Source organism: Herpailurus yagouaroundi, unplaced genomic scaffold, assembly GCF_014898765.1.
Source record: "Herpailurus yagouaroundi ecotype Mexico unplaced genomic scaffold, PumYag 159, whole genome shotgun sequence".
Taxonomy (NCBI): domain Eukaryota; kingdom Metazoa; phylum Chordata; class Mammalia; order Carnivora; family Felidae; genus Herpailurus; species Herpailurus yagouaroundi.
The window spans coordinates 38,465,888-38,476,532 of record NW_024412400.1 but is presented as its reverse complement, the minus strand read 5'-3'; the positions used below and the strand labels follow the sequence as shown (position 1 = coordinate 38,476,532).

The 10,645-nt window shown below is 43.5% G+C and overlaps 1 long non-coding RNA gene across 1 annotated transcript; it reads left to right on the top strand.

Annotated features, from left to right (window-relative positions):
- Positions 1-7,218: 7,218 nt before the first annotated feature.
- Positions 7,219-10,296, top strand: LOC121033778 (uncharacterized). Its single transcript, XR_005792107.1, has 2 exons — positions 7,219-7,987; positions 8,444-10,296. It is a non-coding gene; the product is annotated as an uncharacterized LOC121033778 (long non-coding RNA).
- Positions 10,297-10,645: the final 349 nt, after the last annotated feature.

Genomic DNA, 10,645 nt, shown 5'->3' with positions numbered 1-10,645 from the left:
AGTAGGGTCATTCCTCTTGGATAAAAAATGAACTGTGGTCCTTCTCCAGTAAAAACGATGACCGAAATGGAAGGTCAAGCCAGTGTCTCCTGAGTTTTCTCTAGTGGCTTGTGAGGTGGGCAGAGGGGTGGGAGAGTTCATGTTTCCGTTGGATGCCAGTTAGGCTGTATGAAAAGCAACATATTGAAAGAAGAGGGGCATGCTGAGTCATTGGGAAGACTGGAGATCTAGGCTTGGAAAATAGAAGAGGGAAGCCGGGCATCCCAGGAACACAGACAAGCTCCGATCCAGGCAGGGTGCTGTCAGGCCGGCCCCAACCAGAGCCAAGGCCACCCCACTCCACCTGCCACAACTTATCTCCAATGGCCTCTTCATCCTCTGCATCACTCCCTGAAAATTCCAAGTTCAGAGGAAGTGTCTTATTTGCCAAGCAATCAAGGAGTATCTGTCACCCTCGTTGGTTTTATTGAGGGCATCTGGGTCCTCCCCCTCTCTAAGACCCCTCAAGGAAAGATGAGTCTCCAGTAAGAAGGATGCTCTGATGCTGAGAAGGCCGACAGTGATAGGTGTCAGCCACACTTGACTGAAAATTTTGCCTGATTATTGATCTGAGACCCCACCTGCCTATTCAAGTGCCTAGGTCTAGCAAATTCATTTGCTTCTGACTTCTGAGCACTTCGAGTTAGCTTAGCACTTTACAAACCGCATGAAGGAAGAAGGTTCCACAGAGAAAAGGGAGCCTCACTTCTGAAAAGGGCATCAGTTAACAGCATCCATGAGACGTCTATTTATTGAGCCGAGGAGCAGGGGAGGTGACTGATGGCCTGTCCCACAGGCCACAGCTGAAGCTGTGTGCCCCATTTCAGGTGCCCCGTCGCATCAGGAAATGAAGCAAATGATTGGAAAGAGTCTAGGCTGGCTGGCTGGGAAGGTTCGGGGCGGCACCGGGCGGGGGGAGGGGCATTGTATAAATTGCCTTTAGCAGGCTGACAGGTTATATTCCAGAAAGAAGTTATTCAGCCTAGACATGGAGACAAAAAAGCAAATCCAATTGAGGTTCATAAAACTTATGAAGCATATGCTGAAAAGTGCCTCAGCAACTCACTCCTCAGCCTTGTCCCATAAATAACACAAGGACAAAGGGGTAAGGGAAATGAAATTAGACAGTAGGACAAAACGAAACAAAACAAAACACCTCTTTTGCACAACAAGGAGTTTGGATGAGGACCCAGCCTGCAGCAGGTGGTAGTTGCCAGAGCACACAGGAGAGCAAAGCCTCTTTGGAGACGCCCATTTCATTTTAATCTTTTTTTACCAGTTTTGGCATTCACAGGTATGTGGTATTGGCACTTCTCGATTTGGGATGCAATTATATGTTTGCTGGAAAAGGAAGGGCTCAGAGGGTGATTATTTCCCACATGTAAGAACAGTCCATAAATGCCATGCTCGCTTCTGCTTTTCACCCCAGGCTCTCTACATGACCCTCAGCACTCTGAGAAAGGAAATGTGTGAATTTTTTTCTCTCTGGGAAATCCCTGGGCAGATGTGGACACAAAGAAGGGTCTGGAGCTTAGGCCACATCTTGGCATGCATCAGAGTCCCCTGTGTGCCGATGGCTTGAAGGAACGTGCAAATGTTGTTTCCAGCACTCTCTTGCTTTTACTAAGCCACACGGAGAAGTCAGGGGTAGCACCAGACTCCAAACTGTAACTGCACACCGGAAGCCCCTTGCCTAAAACCACATTCCTCTTTCTCATCCAGTGGACCAGGGGCCAAAATAAAAGGGAGAGAAGATACAATTAACTAGGAATGTTGTTGAATTTTTTTCTAAAGGGCCAAGAAAAGCAAATGGGACCAAGGCTGGTGTCTCCCTGGCCCTTCTTTTGGCTCTACATCAAGTCACTCCTGGTCAACATGAAAGGGCAAGAACTCTGAAATCACAACTGCAGGGAGATCAGTATTTGTGCCATAAATGGAGCCAAGAAGAAAAGAGCCAGGACAAGAAATCAGGCTAAACAGGAACAGAACGAAGCCCAGCCAGATCTGGAAACCCAGTGGCCTGTCAGTGTCTTCACAAAGGAATGCTTCCATTTAAATTTTTTTTAAGGAACAAAAGACATAGGAGACCAGATGCCATAATTTAATACAAAGCAATGGCTAGATAGGCCAATTCTCCTGCAGAGAACTAGACTATCTATTGTTTCCATTATCCATTCATATGCCCTCTGTTTTCACACGAAATCTAGTGCCCATTTCAGAAAGGGGAAATTTATTTATGTCTGCTAGCCCATTGTTATGGAAGCTATTTGTGCCAGTTAGAAATGTGGGCAGCTGCAAACAACAGAAAACCTGACTACCAAGGACTTAAATAGATAAGGATTTATAGGTCTTCTTCAAGAAGCAGTCCCGGGGGGGTCAGCAGCCTAGCAATAGCTCAGAAAGGTAACACCGTCATCAGGATCCCAGGCTCTGTTCTTCTTTCTGCCCCACAAGCCTTCTATCCCTCATGCTTGTTGCCTCATGGTTCCAAAATAGCTGCAGTACCTTCAATCATCACATCTACATTCCAGCAGGAAGGAGATAAAGAAATAGAAACGGGAAGAATTTGCATCCGGAAAGCACGTTTTCCCAAAAATCACTTAGCAGCATGTTGCTTACAACTCAGTGTAAGCAATGAGTGTCATCATGACATTCGCATAGCCACTCATAGCAGCAAGGGAGTCTGAGAGGTGTGCATTTTACTGGACATATCACCAGCCCCTATCAAAATTACCATCCTGGTAAAAATGAAAGTATACGTTGGATAGGCAACCAGCAGGGCCACCGCAACAGTTGGGCTAAGTGTATCTTGCACAACCACAAGCACGAGCCCAGATAATTAGCAGGTCTGTCATTTAGTGCAAGTATTGTAATCTGCTGAGTTCAGATGTGAAGAACACTTGCGTTTTATATTAATGTACAAATGTATAATGCTGAGAAGTTTGGATATGGAGTAGTCTTAATAGCTCGCTTTTCCACATCTATAAAGTGGGTCTAAGCACGTTGGAATTACCTGGTGTGAAACGTGCATTTGATTTAGTTTTCTGCTCAGCTGCATAGAATCTTCCATTTGTGATTATTTGTTTTCATAATTACCCAATTTCCAATTCCATTAAAAGCCCCTAAGCTGCTTAATGAAAGTCTGCCTTTATAATTGCTGCTGTTAAGAGAGGGGGCATGGATCACGTGGATCTTCGGGTCATATTGTCAGAATTCCTGAATCCCCACCTCTACTGCTGCCAGCTCTGGGCATTTCCAGGCAGAGGTGGAGGGAAGAGAGGACAGCGAGGGCAGAGGGTGGGTGATGGAGAGAGGAGACAGAAGTCTCTCTGGGCCCAGGTCCCACAGCCAGGGCTCCCCAGAGGCTCTTGGTCGCTAGGGGGCGACACCAGGCCAGAGGGCTGCTCACGTTGGAACTGTTATCAGCTATGGAGTGACCTGGAGAGTCAAAGTCTCTCAGCTATGGTCTCTCTCTGGGTGCCACTTCCTCCATCTACACCTCCCGAAGACAATGAGCCTCTGACGGGGAGGGCATGGGCTGCCACTGTGCATTGTGGCATCTTCCGGAGAATTCCTGGTTGAATGCACTCCACATGTGTGGATGACCCTGCTGTGAGGCCACTGCCGGCTCATGGGGTTATGGAACAACGTAATATCTCTCAGGGAGTTCCTGACCACAGGACCACGTCACAGCTCTGAAACCCTCTTGAAAGTTAGTTTTCTCTACCTTCAACTCTTCATATAGGCTCTAAACTCACCAGGCATCCATCATCTTCATGTCAAATGTCTTCCTCTCAGAGAGGCCTTCCCTGGCCACCCTCCCTAACTCATGAGGTATTTCCTTGCTCTCCTTCACTTTCCCTCACAGTGCTTCTAGTCTACCTATGTTGCTTACTTGTCTAAGAGCTCCATGAGGGCACGCACTCTGCCCATACTCTCTCCTGCACCTAGAGCCGTGCCTGGCATAGAGGAGGTGCTCAATAAGTGTCAGTGCAATAATCTGGAAGCAAACATTTATTGAGTATGGCTAGCCATGATTTTAAGTGTTCTACATATGGTAATTCATTTAAACTTTATACAACCCTATAAATTAAATGCTGTCATCCCATTTTTCAGATGAGAACACTGCAGCTCAGAGAGGTTAAGGTTGCACAGTAAATGGCAGAACTGAGATTGAAAGCCAAATGGTGACTGCAGAGCCATGGTGTTAGCCACTACCCTATTCTGCCTCCACATCATGGCTCCACAACACAGCAGGCTGGGCTATAGCAGCACCTGTCCACCGTGGCCAACACAGTAACATGGGGACCTCATTCAGTTCTGCAGGTTATTTTCTCCCTTCTCTGTTGTCGCTTTCCCCACACTTGAGGTGACCCCAGATCTCCATTAATACTTCATTAATTGGGCATAAACATAGGCACTGGTAAATGTGTATTAAAACCAGTATTAAGGTCCTTAAATACTTGGGAGAGCCATAGTTTGTTGGAAGTAACATACATTTTAAAGCCAGCTGTGAATATGATTATCCTTTTCTGCTCAAGGAATTTCAGTGATGGCACATATAATTTATTGAGTACCTACTTCACACCAGCAGTGTGCTAATGCTTTTCATACATTATTTCTAATCCTTTCAACAATCCTGCAAAGACACAACAATGTCCCATTTTTGAGTTGAGAAACAGAAGCTTCAAGAGTTTCAATTAATTGTCTAAGTTTGTGTCATAAAGAATAAGTGGAAGATGGCTATTCCCACTCACCAGGTTTCACCATTTTGTGAAAGAATTAAGTACCTACCCAGGCCTGAGGTCCTCGCAAAGAAAATTTATGAAGCGGTAAACATTCAACCATGGTCTCTAAGGAAATAAAGATCCATAAGGCATCATATGATCCACAAGTGAGTTTAGCAAACTGAACTTTTCCATCCCAACGGGAGGAAGGTGCTACTTTTCTTCCCACAATTGTGCCAAGAGGACGCCATTTCTGAAATTACCTCAGAATCAGTTCACAGGTCACATGAGGAAAGTAGCATCATGGCAGGGCAGTCTCATCTTCTCTGCACAGCTACTCCCAGAGAGCCCACCTATTCACAGCTCCTTTCTGCAAAGGTTTTTTTTTTTTTTTTTTTTTTGGCTTTATTCCAAAGATCAAACCAATACTCAAAGGATAAAGACTGGTGCATCCCTGGAGATGATGATGAGGTTGTAATTATCTCCATTTTACAAAGGAGGAAGTCAAGAGTCAAGAGTTTGAGTAAATTGAGTAAATTGAGGTCATTTATTTTGTTGTCAGTGCAGCCCAGGCTTGAACTTCCAATGGATGACACTAAACCCTGTGCTTTTCCTCCATTTCTAAGAGGAGCTTCATTGTCCAGCACAGGATATAGAGGACAAGGAGAAAGAGGAACAGAACATGTTGGAATAAGCATCTTTGGAATAAGCCAATCTGGCTTAGATTTTGACTTTGGAGGACATTGTATCTACATGTGTTGAGTCCCAACTCACAAGATCTCATTATGTGAAGCCTTGGTGGTACTTGTCCCCACAGAGACAACAGCACCAGGCTCTCTGTGTAAAATGTATTCCCCTAGACATTGGGGCTTGGAGATTTCTAGAATTTCTGCTCATTTCCTCAGTCAAGCAAATGGTATGATTGAAGGACTTCTGGGCCCTTTAGATGGCAGGCCACCTATTGTGATGGTTTAGAGCCTTCCAAGGGCTCTGGAGTCTGACTCCTGGATCCAACTCCCATCTCTGCCACCTCCCAGGTGAATAACTTCAGTTTCTCCCACCAATAAAATGGGGTTAGATGGTACATTCTCCAGGGGTGGGCGTGAGGGCTAGAAAAGTTCATGGATGCCAAGCCTTGACCGTAATGCTGATAATGTTGGCACTGAACAAGTTCCGCTATTTTTTCTGTCCCTTCCGGCAGGGAGTAGAGGGGCCCAGAGGAGCCACTTCTGTGGCCAGCTGTGGGAGGTTAACAGGGCAGAGGAGGCAAAAAGCGAAAACTACTCTTTCTTCAAAGGTCAACAGGACATTGCCTAAGGGGACTCAGACTTCAGACTGAACCACACTGGCTCCCCCAAATGAATCACTCAGCATGCGTGAGCCAGGAAGCATCCCCACCCCATGTCATGGCAGTCCGTGGGCAATGTTTGCCAAAGAACACCATCGCTCATGGAGAAAAGCAAGGCGAAGGAAAATACCCAGGAGCAGCTTGTTTGCAAAGCAACCATCCAGAATCTAAGTACACTTTTTCAATAAAAATGCATGAAAATACTGTTTTTCTTTGTTTATACCATTTCTAGCAACGAAACGTTGTCTAAGAGACACATTACCATAACTGCGGTCACCCTCTGTGCACATAACCTGCTTCTTTCACAAAATATAATTACTCCCGCTCTCCATGCTTTTAGCCAAAGATTAACTTGTAGCAATTTAAAAGGTCAAAGCTGGGATCAAACTGAGTGTGTTTTAATCTCCAAAAAAATGTAAATTGGGCAAAAATTTCAAAAATAACAAGCCCTGCAGGTAGACTATATATTCACAAAAAGTTTCCCATGACATATGAACTGGTCTTCCGATAACCAGTTTTGCCTCTGAGCAGCAGATGTAACTTCTGATGAGGTATTAGCCATGGTACAATCAATGTTGATGCTTTATCGAAAAGGAACAAGCAAACAATAGAAATATCATGGCCTCCAAAACATTCCATGGTTGAAATGAAGGTTGTCTCCAGTGCAGTGGCCACAATGTTTTATTCAGCCAAATGTTTAAAATAAATGCCTTGGTAGGTTTGTATGAACTGTGCTTATTTTCACTGACAGAAATCGTATCTGCCAACTCTATGTCCAGATAGAGGGGTTGGGTCTGGGGAGATGAATTCCACCAACGGGCACCATAAACCCTCCTGAAAAAATGAGCTCCACTTTGCACAGAAACAAAATGCATTCCTTTCCACATGGCTGTTCTTCAACAAGAAATAATGAAGGAAAACAGTGCCGAAATGTGCTGTGCAATTCTTAATGGCATTTTAATAGTTTAAATTAGGAGCAAAAGGCCTCTCGGCATGTGGTTTTGCATAAACATTGCCCTTTCGTAATATTAATTGGCGTGGGGAGAGGCGAGCTAGGGGAGAGACATCAGACGGCAGGACTCAGTCCTGGCGCGCACGGTCAGGTGGCCTGGTGGCACAGTCTCCCCTCGGCCCCTCAGAAGCAGCAGCCAGCCCCAAATGTCATGGCGAAGCAAATCCTATCTGCACCCCTGCTTATGAAATGACTTACAGTGTGAACTATACTCCACACACAGTTGACAGCTCGCTGGCTTGGACACCACAACCGCTTAATTTATGTAATTTTCATCTGGGGAAGAAGGCTTGGAAGTAAGTAAGAGGCAAATGACTCCTCACTTGCCACCAAAATCCATCTTTTCTAATCTCTACAAAGAAGGCAATCATAATCATGAAATTCCAAGAGACAGACAGCTACGGGAGCAGGCGGAGTTACAATTTGGTGATATACCTGAGACACAGCATACCAATGAAGGAGGTGCAAGGACTTGTTTCTTCTGGGTGACGTTGATAGCTCTACCTATGAGCTGACACAGGTGTCCCAGACCTGTTATAAGAGAGATTTCACCTTGCCTGTTCTAAACTCTGGGGATACGCTCACAACCAGAACAGACAAGGTCACTGCTTTCAAGGGGTTCCCATTCTAGCCCCTGGGTGTCAAGTAAACAAATCAACCAACAAAATGATATCAGATGATAAGTGCTATGAAGAAAATAAAACTGGAAGACAGGAAAGAGAGTGCCTGTGTGGTAAGGGGAGTCTCTCTGAGGAAAGCATATTTAAGCTGAGACCTGAATGGCAAGAGAGGAACAGCCATGCAAAGATCTCGGGAAATAACATTCCAAACTGAAGGTACTGCGAGTGCAAAGGCCCTGGGGTGAGTCTGCACTATGTTCTCTTTCTTTCACCATCAAAGCAAGTCATGTTAGGTCAAATCTTCTCACTGCAGCATTTCTTAAACAGATTGGCCTATCTCTCTAAGGTAGAACAGGTAGAACATTCTCATACAGAAAATGACCACCTTATTGAAGGAATGAATGTAGTAATGGGGGTTCAATGCAGAATCCCAAGAGAGTAGGAAGATATAATTGCTGTTTTCTGGGTGCAAGAACTAGTTTACAGAACTCCCTCTGAACCCTCTATGGCAATTACCAGCAGCGACAACACACAGAATCAAAAGGCCTGGGATAGAGTGGGGAGAATGGGGATGCTGAAAAGGTGTTTGGCAAACACCAGGAAGTTTGTTAGGTTTTTAACAAATACTGAGGGATAACATACTCTGTTGCCAAGTTGGCTGATCTGGGTCAGTCATGAGTTTTCCTCTGTCCCACAGTTCTCATGATGACAACAATACCTGCTGTTAGGGATAGTCTGCGAAGGAGAATTGAAATCGAGGATTATCAGCTGGGCAGCAGGAAGATGAGTCTCTGTGTGCTGAGAAGAGAGACATTGACTATTTCTACATCAGGAGCTCTGGATGAAGAAATGATGCTCCCAAGTGGCTTCAAAATGGTGTCATATTATGTCTTGAGAGGCTAGGATGGAGGTTGAATGGACCTTAGTTTTTCAGAAAACAATGTTAAGGGAAGAACTACTCAGATGAAACACCTTCTGTTGAACTAGTCTCTTGAGGCACCTAGGAAGTAGTAGAGATATCTGGATGACCTTTCCAAGATGGTTGGGGATCTTCTTCTCTTTGCAAGGACAGTGCCATCATCAAGTCTGGTAAACATCCTATACTCAGATGCATATCTTGAACCGCGATGACTTTTACAATGACAACCCATGTGTGATCATACCAGGAACTGCTCAAGTTTTGGGGGGACTGGCTCTGGCAACAGCAACAACAAAAATGCATTTTTATAAAAAGAATATATAGAATCCCTTCTAACTTCTCTCTTCAAATCTTGCATCTTTCCTTCTTAATCTATCATTTGGCACCAGATACATCAAATACAATGTAGAAAAGTCTTTGACTTTCTAGAGAAGAATCAGGTGTTTTGATTTATATGATTGCTCTAACTGCATTACCCATGTGGGAAATTGTGGACTAAATCAACATGATTAAATCATGTTCTGAGGGTTTGCTCGCTGCACTCTTGTTTGAGCGACAGAGTGAATTTGATGAGGAATCCATAGCAAATGAAATAGAGACATCCTTCACCAAAACAGAATAGATTAGCTTTTGCACTGGGATATTTGGCCTTGGAGTTCATAAATTACCTGTTGACTACGTATATAATTCTCTGATATCCTTCAGGGAAATAGGTGTTCCAGCATATCAGCTATGCTGAGGTTTGATATGATTCAACCATTTTGACAAATGCATTACAAACTGGGAAATTGAATTTCTAGCCAACGTCATATCTACACCACAGCACAATTGTTTTAAAAAAATGAAAAATGTGTTAGTTAATTAGTATCTAACAATGCCAAACAGCTAGTCAAGATGACTTTGCTCCACTAAATTGAACAGTAGCTTGAGCAAATGGTTCGACTTAACCAACTGATAAGGAGTTAAATAGATACAATCTATTCACACCAAAGCATAAGTATATGATCAGACTTAGATTATCCATAATCTGCTCTCTTTTTGGCTATAGTAGCAATAAATTTTGGTGCTCACAAGTAAAAAGATGAATTGTTAGAATAGTAAGTGTTCCATAAATATTTGCTGAAACATAGTAAATAAAAATAAATATCTACACTGATATTTCTGTAACTATCAGAACAATAGCTTATATTATGACACCTCACAGGTCAAAAATAAGTGGATGATAAAGAAGTGACTGAGCAGGAAAGAATGAAAAATGGCAACACACAGCCAAGCCCCTTTGCATTGAGGCTTAAATTATTCTGGTTTATGACCAGATCTAGCACCCAGATCTTAATTTCTAAACAGCATTCTTCAATAAAGAGGAACCTTGGAGAAATGGCTGATTCCAGCCCAGGGAAGAAAAAATAAAAGGTGAGGCTAGGTCATCTTATGATGCCAAAAAGTAAGACATGCTCAGAGGTGCCTGGCTGGCTCAGTCAGTAAAGTATGTGACTCTTGATCTTGGGGTCGTGAGTTCAAGCTCTACATTTAGAGCAAAAGTAAGACATGCTCAAAAAATGATGGGGATATGCCAAAATGACACAGAAACCAATTGACCAAATGTGGGACAATTATAGCAATAAGATAAACAGTGGTAGTAATAGGTAATTGCCCATAGAATAAAACAAAATTCATTAACCCATACCAATGTAAATAATTGACTAAACAAATAAATGAGAGGGAATGGAAAGCTCCTATCTGAATTACCATTTGACATATGCCATAAGAAACAAGATATTTACGCAGGTCTCAGAGTATCTTCCATAAAGTCCTTATTAATTGCAAAGGGGAAAATAGTAACTGCCCATTGGAAAGATCTGTCAGTCATCACCTTAGCCAAGCTATCAAAGTTAATGTCACCAGTTATGGAACAGGTCAGTCTCATGTGCCTCCTGATATGTTGCACAAGAACACAATATCATTTCTGTGGCGTTTGTC